This window comes from Bubalus bubalis, chromosome 17 (genome assembly GCF_019923935.1).
Source record: "Bubalus bubalis isolate 160015118507 breed Murrah chromosome 17, NDDB_SH_1, whole genome shotgun sequence".
NCBI lineage: Eukaryota > Metazoa > Chordata > Mammalia > Artiodactyla > Bovidae > Bubalus > Bubalus bubalis.
In genome coordinates, this window is record NC_059173.1 from 52,221,366 (window position 1) to 52,237,651 (window position 16,286).

At 37.5% G+C, this 16,286-nt stretch overlaps 1 long non-coding RNA gene across 1 annotated transcript in view; it reads left to right on the forward strand.

The window, feature by feature from the left end:
* Positions 1 to 15,068, forward strand: part of LOC123329977 — a 59,232-nt gene extending 44,164 nt beyond the window's left edge. Inside the window, exon 3 of the long non-coding RNA XR_006545627.1 lies at positions 13,765 to 15,068. This is a non-coding gene — a long non-coding RNA (uncharacterized LOC123329977). The remainder of the gene's footprint in view (positions 1 to 13,764) is intronic.
* Positions 15,069 to 16,286: the final 1,218 nt, after the last annotated feature.

Sequence of the window (16,286 nt, forward strand, 5' to 3'; positions counted from 1 at the left end):
CAGCAGGCATGTGATTTTATAATCATGTCAAAGGACCAAGCAACTATAACTTTTAACCCTTCATGTTTGGGGTGATAATTCCAGGCAGTTGTATTATTTGACTTTTTGCTTCTCTCTTTCCAAAGTTCAATGTTGAAGCTTGATTCCCAAGGGAGAAAAAAGTACTTCCTGCATCTTGAAGCAGGATGGCATTAAGTTTCTTACTTCCTTCCCATTGTTTGGTTTAGCTGGTTGACACTCTGAGCTTACTGTGAACAGCTTTTGGAGTTTTAGGGAGGTTAACTATTGGGTTTCATCTCTAGCTTCGAGAAGCATCTGCAAATAATCAAGATACAGAAAGAAGCTCAGAGTGGGAGCAGCCTCCGGGATTTGATTTAACTAAACCTTCCTGTGAGCCACATTTCTTTGTTTACATACATTCTTGCTCTGGAGGCCAACTTCCTGTCATAAAGCTGCATACCAAATTTGAGCATTTAGAAAACAGCGTTGCTCAAACCATTATAAACTATGGAAGCAGACTTCAAGTAATTATTATTTTTAAAGGATATGTAAAAAAAAGAAAAAAAAGTAGCACCTAACCCTCACTTTCTTTTTCTTATCATCATATACATTCACACACTTATATATAGAAAGGAAAATTAGCGCTATTTTCTGCACAAAAATATCTGTCAGTACAGACCTAGTGTGGAGACATCAAAGTGCCAGAGTACAAAGACTGAAAGGAAAGGAACTTACTTTTCAAAAGTGATGAATCTCCAGGAGAAGAGACACAGTGTGACCAATCCCATACGGTATAAATTCGAGCAATACAAGTCTCAAATAATTCTGGTGTCATGGTTCCTTCAGCTCCTTCAGTGTATCATCCTTTACCAGCAGTTATTTTCTACTTTTTTGATCTATTTCTGCCTTCTTTTTCAAAACCTCATTTACTATACCCTTTCCTTCTTTCTCTTTATTCTTCCTTCTCTCTTTCTCCCAATAAATCTCTTAGTTTTCTTTCTTAGGTGATATCTATTTTTAGCATAAATGTGAGTATATGTGTACTTTCCTAGCCTACTGCTCTCCAAGATACACATCATAAGGTTCAGTGTCCAGTCTATGATTGTTGTTCAGTTGCTCCGTTGCATCCAACTCTTTGTGACCCCTTGGACTGCAGCATTCCAGAATTCCCTGTCCTTCACCATCTCCTGGAGTTTGCTCAAACTCATGTCCATTGAATCAATGATGCCATACAACCATCGTATCCTTTTATTCCCCTTTCTCCTCCTGCCCTCAATCTTTCCCAGCATCAGGGTCTTTTCCAATGAGTTGGCTCTTTGCATCAGGTGGCCAAAATGTTGAAGCTTCAGCTTCAGCATCAGTCCTTCCAATGAATATTCATGGTTGACTTCTTTTAGGATTGACTGGTTTGGTCTCCTAGCTGTCCAGAGTACTCTTAAGAGCCTTTTGAACTGTGATGTTGGAGAAGGCTCTTGAGAGTACCAGCGTGTGCTTCATTCAGCTCAGCATTTCTATGCTAGGTCTGCTACTACTGCTGCTGCTGCTAAGTCGCTTCAGTTGTGTCTGACTCTGTGCGACCCCATAGAGGGCAGCCTACCAGGCTCCCCAGTCCCTGGGATTCTCCAGGCAAGAACACTGGAGTGGGTTGCCATTTCCTTCTCCAGTGGATGAAAGTGAAAAGTGAAAGTGAAGTCGCTCAGTCGTGTCCGACTCTTAGCGTCCGCATGGACTGCAGCCCACCAGGCTCCTCCGTCCATGGGATTTTCCAGGCAAGAGTACTGGAGTGGGGTGCCATTTCCTTCTCCATGGTTCTCTTGATAGTACCCTATTTAAAATCTATTCCCACCTTTGTATCTATGACAATACTAATTTCTGCATTAATCACCATTATAGGCTCCTTTTCTTTCCATATACTTTAAATCTAGGGGCTTTCTAGTATACCCACTTTTAGATGTAGTCTTTTTCTAATCTACACATGTTCTCACTTCCTTTCCCATACCATTAGTTACACAGTATATGCTGATGATTCCCACATCTATATATCTAGCTTCTGGTTTTCCCTCACTTACTGCATCCTTTTAGTGACCAGTTTCTCTCAGTCCTGTCTACAAATCTCTCTTGAATCTACCATTTATTACTCTCTCCAATTTTGCCTGTGTTCTGTGCTCAGTCGTGTCCATTTTTTTGAGACCTCATGGACTGCAGCCCTCCAGGCTTCTCTCTCCATGGGATTTTCCAGCCTTCAAAATAGTATAATATAAAAGGACCCAGACTCAAGATTCCCTGTGTGTAAATCTTGGGTCTGTCTCCTGCTAGCTTTGTATGTCTGGGTAAGTAACTTAACTCCACAGTACCTCAGCTTCCACATCAGTAAAATGAAGATAGAGCAACATTCACAGTGCATGTCAACGTTATTATTATCATTATTTTAATTCATCATTTTTAAGAATCTCAATAGTTGTAATGACCACTGAACAGAATTCCCCCACTGTTGGCTCTCTTCACCTGAAACTACCAAAACATTGTTAATCAGCTAGCTATACCCCAATATAAAATGTTTTGGGTGTTAAGAAAAAAAAAAGTAATATGTTGGCAAACAGCTCTATCTTCCTAAAGTGTTAGAATATCTTTTCAGTTCATTTAGTCCTGGGATGGCGCCCCTTAATTTTTATAATCTAATTGTGATGAGCCATGTTTTATGTAGTGATTCCTGCCAGCCTTTTGAACCTGAGAGTCCCTTGGACTGCAAGGAGATCCAACCAGTCCCTTCTGAAGGAGATCAGCCATAGGTGTTCTTTGGAGGGAATTATGCTAAAGCTGAAGCTCCAGTACTTTGGCCACCTCATGCGAAGAGTTGACTCATTGGAAAAGGCCCTGATGCTGGGAGAGATTGGGGGCAGGAGGAGAAGGGGACGACAGAGGATGAGATGGCTGGATGGCATCACTGACTCTATGGACGTGAGTCTGGGTGAACTCCAGGAGTTGGTGATGGACAGGGAGGCCTGGCGTGCTGCGATTCACGGGGTCACAAAGAGTCGGATGCGACTGAACGACTGAACTGAACCTGTTAGCGCAGAGCAGAACAAAGAATACCAGATCTCCCCTCCAACTTTGAAGCAGCAATTATGATGCCATATATGCAGCCTCTCAGTAAGAGAATTATTTTCCCTTTGGCAAAAATTTCTATTTGTCTGTTTCTTAAACTGCATTCTAAACAGACAAGTTGAAAATGAGAGTTAATAATTTTTATGGGTACAGCCAAGTCATGTATTGAGCCAGCAGTACTCAAATACAAATATCATTACACAACTTCTAACCATGCCCACCTGTCATTTATATTCTTTATTTGTCTTACCTCCTTTACATTTTGTTCCTAGCATTGCATTCTACTGTCATGCTTTACTGTACTGAAAGCAATAACCATGGACATGAAATAAATTGATTGCATTCAAGAGAGAGAGCGTAGATGGTAGAAGTAATTAAGTATAGAGGTAAATCTTCCTACAAAACAAAAACTGACATTTTTTTTTTGTAGTCCTGAAACTTTAGTTACTCCACTTTGAAACTGGTATTTACTTAAGTGAAAGAAAAGAACAACCCAGTATGCATAGCAATAATGTGAGTTCTAGAAAGTGGACGATGAGGATAGTCATGAGCTAGCATCCCGAGAATCACTAAAATTGTAGAGAGAAAAATAATTAAAGAGTTGGTTGGAACATTGCAATATACATGTGTACCATACTATCCAGTTTCTCAGTATTTGAAAGGACATATAAATGATATTTGTTGCAGTTTGTTATGGACAACTTCTATAGTGTTTTTTTTTTTTTCCTTAAAGTAACTTGATTAGATTTTAAAAGTGTTGTGTGGTTACCCATCATTTTATTTGTGATAGCAAACACAGAAAGACACAGTGACTTAATAGACAGAAATCACAAAATTGGGGGAAAAAACACATCTATGCCAATTTCTGGGCTTTCCTGGTGGCTCAGACAGCAAAGAATCCATCTGCAATGCGGGAGACCTGGGTTTGATCCCTGGATTGAAAAGATTCCCTGGAGGAGGGCATGGCAACCCACTCCAGTATTCTTGCCTGAGAATCCCAGTGGACAGAGGAGCCTGGCAGGCTGTAGTTCATGGGGTCGCAAAGAGTTGCACACCACTGAGCGACTAAGCACACATATCAATTTCTATATTACTTTTTAAAAAAGTGTTGATTTCCTTCATGTTTGTGCAACTGACATGACATACTTGAGGCAACTTTATCAAATAATATAATTTTTAATTTGTAACGAGAATTCTCTGTTGAGTTTTTCGGATTCATTAGAACAGAATTTGGTTAGTGTCAGTATTTTTAGGTATTTAAAAATGTAGAGTTATCTTCTCATTAGAGTTACTTACACTACTTAAATTAGTTTTTTTTCGATGTTACTCAAAGCATCTTGTTATCATGATTTCTGAGATGACAGCATTACACATTTATCTTCTAGAACTGGTATGAATTGATCATTGGCATATTTCTGTAGTACTTTGTTTTGAGGGATTTTTTGGGGGGAAGAATAACTATTTAATTTAAAGCTTCTCAAATTATTTAGACAATATATTTTAATAAATAATATTGCATATACTTACTATATCTCAGTGCCCAGAGACAAGAGAGATGACCTCTATTAAAGATAAAACTGAATGAAAATTTCTTTCTTTGTTTACGGGTGTATGGCTCCAGAGCCATAATGTAGAATAGTTGAAAATGCAGCAAAGGAAGGACTTCTTTGTTTAGCTATGTCTTCTTACATTTGTGAATATGGGTTGGGTCGTAATGGCAGTAATAACAGGAGCGCCGGTGTTCAAGAGATTTGCTAGGAATGGTGCTGCCTCATCAGCCCCTCACACCGCAGAAGGCAACTGCCAGCAGAACTGTTCCAAAGTTTGCTTTGTGGAAGGTAGATAAGTGGTCCCTCAGGTAGGAAAGACTCAAACAGTAAAGCCTTACAGATTCCAAGTGACACCGTAGCGGTGTTTGGATGTGAACAGGAAGTTCATGCAGTTCTCTGCTGTGTAATGTGAAGTTTAGATTCCTCAGTAAGCATGTGCTTTGTTCTGTTCCCTTAGAAACTTCAGAATAGATGCCAACACAATATTAATATTTGATCATCTTTAATTTTTCAAAAGCTTTAATTTGAAACAATCAAGAGGCACATGGAATATATCATCTTCCTGCGTGTTCGTAATACTGTTATGCTGTAACTGGGTTTGTGCTTATCCAGATTTAATGAAACTTATGTAAAGAGGAAGACTGCATATCAAAATATTCTATCTTTATCACATAACCATCCAAGTCCTTCCTTTGCTGTATTTTAAACTATTCTACACTATGACTCTATTTATAGGTTTTATTTTATTTAAATATCTTATCAATTAGCCTCTAAAGTCTTTGAAGACAAAAATCTATGCCTGACTATGCTTATTGCAAATAATCAGAAACCAGTTAAAACTCTGAAATTGGAGGGATAACTATCAGTTGAATGAATTAATGCTTTTTTAAGTGTTGTTTTCAAAGGTGTGAGGAAGACAGTACTGTTTGATTTAATCCTAGAGCATACAGTACAGTGAAGAAACACACCCAACGCATGTTTACTTTTAATATATGAATAATATTAAGCCAAGAATTCCTTTATAACATTTCTTATATTCTTACTATGAAAAGCTACAACAAAAACCAAAGCTATTTGTGCAAAATAAAATGGGAGAACAAATACAATATTTGTAAAAGTGAAAAAAAAATGTGTATGTAGAATTTCAATTATCAGCAATATGTTTCCAGAGTCTATCCTGATATTCTTTGTAAACAGAAGGAAACATATAATAGAAAAATAATATGGCTATGTCCTTTGTGCAAAATAATATTGTTACTGATCTATCAGTATTATTCTAGGTTTATAGAATTTTCCTTGTCTGGTTCCCATTGTGACCAATAGCAGAGGTTTATAAAATGACTGGCTGGAGAAAAGGGAGACAATTTATGTCCATGGAGTGTAGAAAAATTAACAGACCTCCACAGGCATTAAACTCACGGTTTCATTGTGTTAGCTCAAGGCTTATCCCAAAGGAGCAAAGCTGCCAGGGTTTAGGGTCTGTTTCTTTTCTCATACAACGCCCTTTATAGCTCATCATTGCACTCAGCTTTTTCATAGCTTTGCAGCTTGAAAATTCCACCACTTTCTGGTTGTACAACTAATGTAAACTCCAAACTATAATCGACTTCTTAGTATAAGCAAATGTTCAAGACCATTTCCTAATATAGAAAGATATGCTATTTTGATCACGTTCTGCAGCTTTTGGCTATTTTGTTTTGTTTTGTTTTTGGCCCACCCTGAAACCTCATTTTAATGTGGAAAGCTCTCAAATATTTAGATAGGAATATAAATAAAAATGACTCCTGTCTTCTTTTATAAATCTATTGCTACTGTTACTCCTCTGCCATCATTTTAAATTTTTTGTATTTAACTACAATGAAAATTCTTAATTTTAGAGTGTTTTTTTCCCCTCACATATAGCACTTAAGGTTTGTAAGTGTTTCATTAAAGATCAATTCACTTAACACATCCACATGCTTCTTTGTTGGCATTCAGTATGTCAAACAATACTTACATGTAGTGGTTGCTTAATAGTTACACTGTAACTATCTCTTGAAAAAAAATCATCACAAAAGTTAAATTCACTTAACTTCTGAGAAAAATATATGTATATTTATATACATACATAAGTATGCATACATCTGTTGATCTGTGGTGGTGGTGGTGGTTTAGTTACTAAGTCGTGGCCAACTCTTGTGCCCTGGCCAGGTTTCTCTGCCCATGGGATTTTCCAGGCAAGAATACTGGAGAGGGTTGCCATTTCCTTCTCCAGGGGATCTTCCCCATCTTCCCAACCCAGAAATCAAACCTGGGTCTCCTGCATTGCAGACGGATTCTTTGCCAACTGAGCCATATGTGCATATACATGTATAGATATAGAGAGGATGCTACAGAAAATAAATATATCAAAATCAAAATCACCATAGTAGTTATGCTATGGAAGGCATATTTGTGGCAGGTTTTGTTTAAATATGGTACTTTTGAGAATAAAGATATTCCCTCATTTCAAGAAGGTCATGTTGGATCTGCTGCTAAGTCGCTTCAGTCGTGTCCGACTCGGAGCGACCCCATAGACGGCAGCCCACCAGGCTCCCCTGTCCCTGGGATTTTCCAGGCAAGAGTACTGGAGTGGGGTGTCATTGCCTTCTCCCATGTTGGATCTAGAAGACCTAAATAAAATGGACTGCATTGAGTAGTACACTTATATACATTTATATATTATTCCAAGAATAATACATGTTATAAGTCAAGAATTGCCACAGCGTTTTGCAAAATGGTCAAAAAATAACATTAAACTCCAGTGCAAGGAATACTGCAAATTATTTTGTTGAAAGTCATTTACCCTGTACTTTGACAGAAACTTGATAAATTATAATCAAACCAGATCTCAACCTACACTTTGGTGTATAGGAATATATTTGACATAATACTTTGTTATCAAAGAGAAATGAGGATGGTGAGAGTATAAACAGAGAAATGTTTTTCAGAAAAATTTTATTTTTTGTGTTTATCTTTAGTAAGATGGTTATAAGCGTACTGTCTTTATTTTGGGGGAAAAAATCCCCCAAAAGGAAAATAAATACAATTTTAAAATTTGAGCATTTAGTGTGAATCCAGAGTCTTCTCTAAACTCTTCTTTGTTCTTTATATTTATTCTCAGACAGGGAAACATTTCTTATTTTATTCGATATTTTAAATGTAAATTTGAATATCAATATTTAAGTGATGTAAGAGGACATGAAACTGAAAGTATTGTGTCAATGTTAGGAGGTTTCTAGATATAAACATCAGAAGGTGCCATGTGGTCTAATTCTATGAGGGAAATTCAACAATACACTTCTGTTTACAAAGCTGGAATGTAAAACCCACATCAGATAATCGTCTGATGTTAGGAATCCTCATGGTATAAGGAGTTTATTGTAATTCAGTGTTTCCATATTGTTTAGAATGTCACACATTTTGTTTTCACCGGTGTCCATTTCTCCATCTAAGTTTGGGGCAAGCTCACTGCTTTTCGTCTTCCCTGGGCTTGTGATTGCTTGCCCCCAGTTCTCTGAGGAGTTACTTCACATCCCAGAGGAAAAACCACTTCGGGCTCTTATGACAGAAGTGTGACAGTGACCACACTCCTGTTTCTTTCTAACACTTACTCAAGACAGTAAATTCTGGCAGTTGAATTAGAGTCCATCCAATTTCTCAATCAACATCAACAAATAACTTTATTCTGGGAAGGCAAAACCTCAGGATCTATCTTTTTGTCCAAAGTTGGCACTGACTGGAGAAGGCATTATTAAACCTGAATTACCTTTAATCTCAAGAATCAAAACTGTAGGTTTTATTCTCAGTGATCCAAATCAACCTCATTGATTTCTCAATGGGGGTACACAGTACTGCCTTCTTATAGAATTTTAATAGGTGCAACGTAGAAAAAAGAAATTCCCATTTAAAAAAAAAACAAAAACAAACTTGGAGTGGGGAATGATAAAGATAGGTTTAAAAAGTTAAAGAAGTGTCTTTAATGCAAGGATCTTGGAGTAATCAATGTTAATGTGCAGCATCTACAAGGACTTCCCTGATAGTTCAGTTGGTAAAGAATCCGTTTGCAATGCAGGAGACCCCAGTTCAATTCCTGCATCGAGAAGATTCCCCTGGAGAAGGGATAGGCTACATGCTTCAGTATTCTTGGGCTTCCATTGTGGCTCAGCTGCTAAAGAATCCACCTGCAATGCGAGAGACCTGAGTTCGATCCCTGGGTTGGGAAGATCCCCTGGAGAAGGGAAAGGCTACCCACTCCAGTATTCTGGCCTGGAGAATTCCATGGACTGTATGGGGTTGCAAAAGAGTTGGACATGATGAGCAACTTTCACTCAACCTACAAAGTGTCCTTTATAAAAGGGAATTTCAAGTTTCACCCAAACCCCATTGCTGAGTCAGCATTATAAACAGCTGCCTCCACCCTGAAGGAGCACCACGTGACTCAACCACATTATATAAGAGTACAGTTTTCAAAGAAAATGAAAGAGTGCACATGGGCATAATCTCTAGTCTCTCTTTTCCTCCTGTGAAGTCTAGCAAGGCTCCTACAATGTGTTTACTCTAACAGTCATAGCGTAGGCAACTCTAAGAAGTGGAACCAGGAAATGGCTTTGGCTTACTCTCTGTCTCCAGGCAGAAGAGTGTGATTAACTTTGATACTTGGTTACAAACTGTACTGCCCAATCGTGCTTTTTCAAGTCTTTCATTAGGATTTCAGAAAACACTTTAGTGAACAACAACTTATTCTGTCTCTCTCTTACAAATATTCCTCTTAAGGGCATTATGAGTGAAATAGTTTTGACTGAGGCCAGAACTGAAGTATTATGGATACTACTAGCCAAAGTCACCTTAATATTTTTTGAAACCACACCTTAGATGCATCTTTTAATATTTCTTTCATATATAGCTCCCATACTTGCTTAACCTCATAGTTTTAAAATTTGAATCTGTGGAATAGCTGCTAATTAAGTAGCATTGAAATGTTGGCTTCACTACTTACTAGCTAGGTGGGCTTCATTTTATACTGTCTTTGAGCTTCAATTTCCTAGAATATAAATGGAATTACTAATACCCATCTCCTTGTGTTACTTCAAGTACTTATTGAAAAAAATATATGTAAAGTCATTAAGATAGTACATGGCATGTCATAAAAGCTAGATAAATTGGGATAGCTACAAATTTGTCCTCTTATAATTTCCTCACTGTGCAGCACCAGATCAAATTGGATCATCCCTCTGTTTAATTCCATCTGCTGAGGTTCAATCAACTTCATTGTTGAATAGATTCTAGACTTCCTAAAATTGACAGGCAAAATCACCCCCTTCCTATTTAGCACCCCCGACTGTGTCACTTTTCACTTCTACATCTATCCAGTCCCACCAGCATTAAATCTGTTCGTTTAATCCATCAAGCTTGGTCTACTTACTTCTACTTGCTCTACTTATTCCTTAGAATTCTCATCTGTAATATTTTTATTGGGTTGAATCCCTCTTGTCACTTAGGTTCCAGTCCAAATGTTGCCTTTCCTGAACATATAAACATGTACTATTGTTTTAATGATATTTCCCACTCACTGAAATTCTCTCGTTTATTTACTTGTTTTTGCCTAGCTTCAGCATTAGAATGGTGTCAGGTGTAGGGACCTTCTCTGTTGTGTTCAGTGCTGTATTCAAAGTGCTTAGAATAGTATTTGGAACAAGGTAAATACTCAGTTTTTAGTCAATAGAATTAATGGAGTAGACTGTGGCCTCATAAGTGATTCTGCAGTGGTTTTGGCCAGGACTAGAAATTGTGGCTATTCTGGTATCTGGCACCAAAGGGAGGTGTCTGGGGGAATAGCTGAATGAGATATTTAGTCAATATTCTTAGCTCTTCATTTTAATTATTTTTACCTTTCCTATTCAGTGTTATGGGCTTCCCTGGTGGCTCAGACAGTAAAGAATCCATCTGCAATGTGGGAGACTTGGGTTCGATCCCTGGGTTAAGAAGATCCCCTGAAGAAGGGAATGGCAACCTACTCCAGTATTCTGGCCTGGAAAATCCCATGGGCAGAGGACTGTGTCAGGCTTGCAGTCCATGGGGTCGCAAAGAGATGGACACAGTTGAGCGACTTCACTTCACTTTGCCTCCTCAGCTCTCTCAGGGAGAATACCTTCTTTGTCCTGTGTGTCCTGGTTCTCCTGGCCGATCCCCTCTACAGGATTCTTCTCGTTTCTGGGATATGACCAGACTAGGATGGTGGAGTGTAGAAGGCCTGCGAAGTCAACCAAAGAAGGGAAGGCAGAGGGGAAATGGGACAACCTATACTGCTTCTTCTCTCCTGTCACTAGGATTGCTCAGTCAAAATGGCCCATGACTGACTCTGTAGAAATGAGTGATGAGTATACCAATAGTGACAGTTTAAATATAATTCAAAAATGTTTATTTAATACTTTATAGTTGTTAATCTATTTGTGTTTATATATTAAATGTATATATGTATGAATACATGCATGAATGAATTAATGAACAGGCAGTATTTTTATTTTTGCCTATGTTATTAAAAAAGTTATTCTTTAGATATTTTATGATTTTTGACAGAAATAAAGCAAGTAGAAAAGAAGTTAGTTTTATTATGCGTAAATCAAGCAGATGAAAAAGAAATCCTTAGGTAATTTTATGTTAGCTAAATTTAAAACAAAATAATAGCATCCTTTTATGTAATTATTTCCATCATATAAATCAAAGTCTTTTTAGAGACATTATCTCATTCCTTCCAACATCATTATGTAGATTATGGTTTGGAAAGAAAAAATATCTTTTTATATATAAAGAATAATTTAAAAATTCAGGCTATGACAGACATTGTTTAATTTAGTCATTTCTAAGAAGCCTGAATTGACCAACTTCCTTTGGGTTGTGTAACTATTTTTAGCTTAGGGCAGTTATTTATATATAATTCCCCAAGGAAACTATTTATTCTTAGCTCTATTCTCAGAATCCTGATTTTGATAGAGAGAGAGAGAGAAGATACATGAAAGCAAGATTAAAGAGTGGAAACTTTTATGAGGTTTCACATATTTAAACGAAGATGCTTTTTGTTTTTAAGATTGGCAACTTCACAAAAATGTTATATTGGTATGATACAGTGAAATTGATGATTCTCCTACGTGGTTGGTGATAATATTGATTGATCTCTTTTTGAGAAACAACTAGAAAGTCTCTTGAATTCCACTTGGAACTACTAATCTCGTATCTTCAAACCTAGCATCGGCAAAGAATGCAAAATATTAAGAAGGGGGAAAAAACTCAATTCTAGAAAATGAAATTTAATATAATCTCCACTTGGAAATAAAAAAAGAAACAATTTAAAATGGACACAAATAAAGGACTGGATAAGAAAGTAATATAATATCATTGGAGGGATTTACATGGTCATTAAAATATTTGCAAACAATACTGAACAATTTAATGACTTAGTAAAAAGCCAGTATGAAATAATGGATGCTCTCAAAAACATTAGCTTAATACTGATTAAATGTTGATTATTCTGAAGTTTACATATCAACTTTTAACAACTATTTACCAAAGTTCAATTGATCTCAAACTTATAAAGAGCAGATTATCAGTCATATTGTAGCTAATTCAGTTTGATGGGAGTGTGGAAATCCATGTTTCTCAAATTGACTATTTTAAAAAGCATCATTAGTGCTTTCTTAGGGTTATTATGGTTGACTAGTAACATGACATTAAAAAATTTCCAAGCTAAACTCGTATTAGTCATGTTCCACTGAGTAAAATTTAAGGAACTCAAGTGATGAGTCACATGTTGCTTTAGACCAAAAAAAAAAAGGGGCGGGGGGGTGGGAAGAAAGAAAGGAAAAAAAGAGGAAGAAAGATAAAGTCTTAAAAGAGAAATTTTGGCTTTGCTTTTTGCTATTCTGTTTGTCACAGACTTTTGAAGGAGACCAGCTTAAATTTTTCAGTTTTCCATGAAAGTTTACAAGTTCATCTTCTACACACCTGATTCCTAGAGCATAAGCTCTATCATTAAGCCAAGTATATAAGATTAGTGTGGTAGGCAGAATTTTGGTCCCTGTGGTCTTCATCCCCTTGTGCAATACCTGTGAATGTTTCCTTATGTGATCAAGGGGACTTTGCATATGGAATTAAAGTTGCTAACCAGCTGGCTTTAAGAAGATTATCCTGGGCAATCAGTTGTGGCCGATGTAGTCGCATGTGCCTTTATAAGCAGACAAGACAGAGAATAGAGGCAGAGAAGGACCATTCTTAAAAACGAAAAAGGCCTGAGTCAAGGAACAGGCAGTGGCTTCCAGAAGTAGAGAACAAACCACAGTGACAGGTAACCCCACAGCTGCATGAAACTGAATTGTGCTGCTTCCCTGAAAAAACCAGGAAATGGATTCTCACCCAGAGCCCCCAGGAGGGGCCATAGCCCTGCTGACCCCTAGATCTCTACCTTGTAAGACTAAGCAGAGGTCTTAGCCTAGCCCACCTGACTTCTGAAACAATGAGATACCCACACCCACTACAACCTACCACCTAAAAAATTTGTTAAATAATAAATCTGAATTTGTGGTACTTTGTTACAGCAGCAGAAAGAAGCTAATACACTAGTAGACCTTACTGCCTTCATTGGAGAGTACTAGTGTCTCAAGACAATACCTTCCAAAGGCCAAAAAGATAAGAAGCCTGTTTATGAAGGAGTTGGAAAGATACAAAGTCACATTCTCCTCTAGATGATTCAATCAAATTGGATTAAGCCTGACAACATTACCTTAGTTCTGTTTAGAGTCACTTTCTTCTCTTAATTGGATTTTAACACTGCCCCTTTGCCTTTATAAACGTAGGTTGGAAACGCCTGACATGTTATTACTATAACTGTTTTCACTTTTAGATTTTTGAAAAATTCACCAGAGCAAGGCAGTGGGACAGAGGCTGGCCTCTCCTGGTGAAATCAGGGCCTCATGGAACTGTCACTGAGAGGAGTATGTTCTGAACCTTCCTGGTTCATTCCTAAAGATCCCCATCAGATCATTAGTTTTACAGTATTGGTGACTGGTTTGCTGTTATCTCTTTTGACTGATTTCAGTTCTGGCCCTACTCAAGCCTCTCTTTGGACCACAGTTGAACAATGAAACTATCTGGTACCACAAGCATCGTTGGCCTTCAGACACAAGATATTCTCTCCAGTGCCCAGTGATTGAGGTGATAAAGAAAATTCCTCTAGGTGCAAAATTGTCTCCATAGCCAGACCACCTTCTTTGACTCACCTTTTTGGCTACCAGCTGCCTTAAATGATTACGCCACCTTTGAACATTATTCTACAATGTGGTATTTTTTTTCCTGCCACTTTTTGTACTTTTGAGTTATGTGCCTATTCAGCCTAAACTGTTCTGACTCCATGAAATGTTTATGTACTCCTCTGAGATTAAAAAAAAAAAAAAAAAAGAGTGCGGTTCTGAGAAATACATCACTTTCTCCCTGGAACCTGTGGATGTGAAGATGGCTCCTGTCTCCTTACAACTTGGGAATCAGAGAAGTGTTTGAGAACTGTTAATAAGACAATGAGACTCTGGAAGGAGGGGACAGTCAATATGAGGGCAAGTTCATAGGGAAGATCCATCCCAACAGATTATACCAAAATGCATTTCCAGGATGAATTTCTTATTTCTGCCATCTTTTGTAATAAATTATTTTTCTTTTTCTATGGAAAAAAAGTCTGAAAAATTTATTCTGTGCCTCTCTATATTCTACTTAATCACATAAAACTATATGATAGGAGAAAATAGTATTTTCTTCTCTATATTGAGAAGTTTGATAATCAATTATGCTGCTTCTCTCTTTTCACTGATAGAAACCCGAGTGCTAATTCAGTATTCAAATCTAAGCATATGGTATTTATGGTCATAAATAAGACCAAACACATGTATCATCAGCACACTATTTTTCCCCTTTATTGATTTTCTAATTATATTCAAACATCCCATGTTCTGATTTTTATTTTAATTTTCTTCCCCTGAGCTTATTGTGTGACTTTATTTTTGTAAGATCTTTCAAATTCTTTGCAGATTAATGTGGGAATATATAAAGTATAAATATCCATCAATCAGTGTTTATTTCTGAAAATGTACCCATGTATATTTGATTTCTGAGATTGCTAAGAATGTATCAGTGTATATTTTCTGTATCAATGGATAAGAAGAACATCTAAGCTTTGGGGGTTTTGTTTCTCTGCTCTGTCCATGTTTTTTCCTCCTTGAACCTGCCAGTGAAGTGTATACAAAGTGCTTTTCTCGAGCAGGTTCTGTTTAATGTAGCTACTGATGTTTGAGATATGAGAACTCTCACAGGGAGAAATAAAAACTAGCAATATAGCATATAGCATTTAGAAAAGCTTTATCTTTTAGTATTTTGTTGTTACTCTGTTTTGTGTTGAATTGTGTGTCTCCCCACTGACATGGGAAAGAAAATATGTCCAAGTCCTAACACCCCAGTATCTGTGAACGTGACCTTATTTGGAAATAGGATCTTTGCAGATCCCATTTAAGTTAAGGATTTCAAGATGACATCATCCTGGATTTAGGATGAGTACTTATTGTTACCCTTGTAAGACAAATAGCAGAATAACACACAGTGGGCATAAGAATATGATGGTAAAGATTAGAGTTAAACTGCCATTAGCCAAGGAACGCTTGGGACCACAGAAACGAGAAATGATGATTGTTGTTGTTCAGTCGCTCAGTCATGTCTGACTCTTTGAGACTGCAGCATGCCAACTTTCCCTGTCCTTCACCATCTCCCAGAGCTTGCTCAAACTTGTGTCCATTGAATCAGAGATGTCATCCAACCATCTTGTCCTCTGTTGCCCCCTTTTCCTCCTGCCTTCAATCTTTCCCACATCAGGGTCTTTTCTAATGAGTCAGCTCTTTGCATCACGTGGCCAAAATATTGGAGTTTCAGCTTCAGCAGCAGTCCTTCCAGTGAATATTCGAGGTTGATCTCCTTTAGGGTGGACTGGTTGGATCTCCTTGCAGTCCAAGGGATTCTCATGAGTGTTCTGCAACACTACAGTGCAAAAGCATCAATGCTTTGACCTTTTTTTCTTGTCCAACTCTCCATCCATACATGACTACTGGAAATGATGCTATTGTCTAATTTCCCTCAGATCTATTTCTCCTTTGACATCCTTGGAGGGACAGGGGAAGGGAGGGGCAAGGGGTAACCACAGCAGTGCAGGAAGAAGAAGGAGGACTAAGAGGAGGAAGAAGGAAAAAAAATAGGAATATATTTTAAAAGGAGAAAGCAAAGATCACAGATATTTATTTTAAGCCATTGCTTAGTTACTGAATCAAGCTTTTTGACTCTGGCTACTGAGTCCAGGTGAAAGGAATTATCTCTATTTATAAAATCAACAGTTCTTAAGCACAGATGTTGAACAGATTGCATTTGCACTTTCCCATCTCAATACTGTTTCACTGGAATGAACAGAAAAGAACAGTCTCTTCAAATGAACAGGTGTACCTGTAATCTACCTGTCTAACCCATTTTAAGAGACTGGGTCGCAGATTTGTCTTTGGAGGAAAACTCTTGTATCAAGTTTGCTGTGGCTTA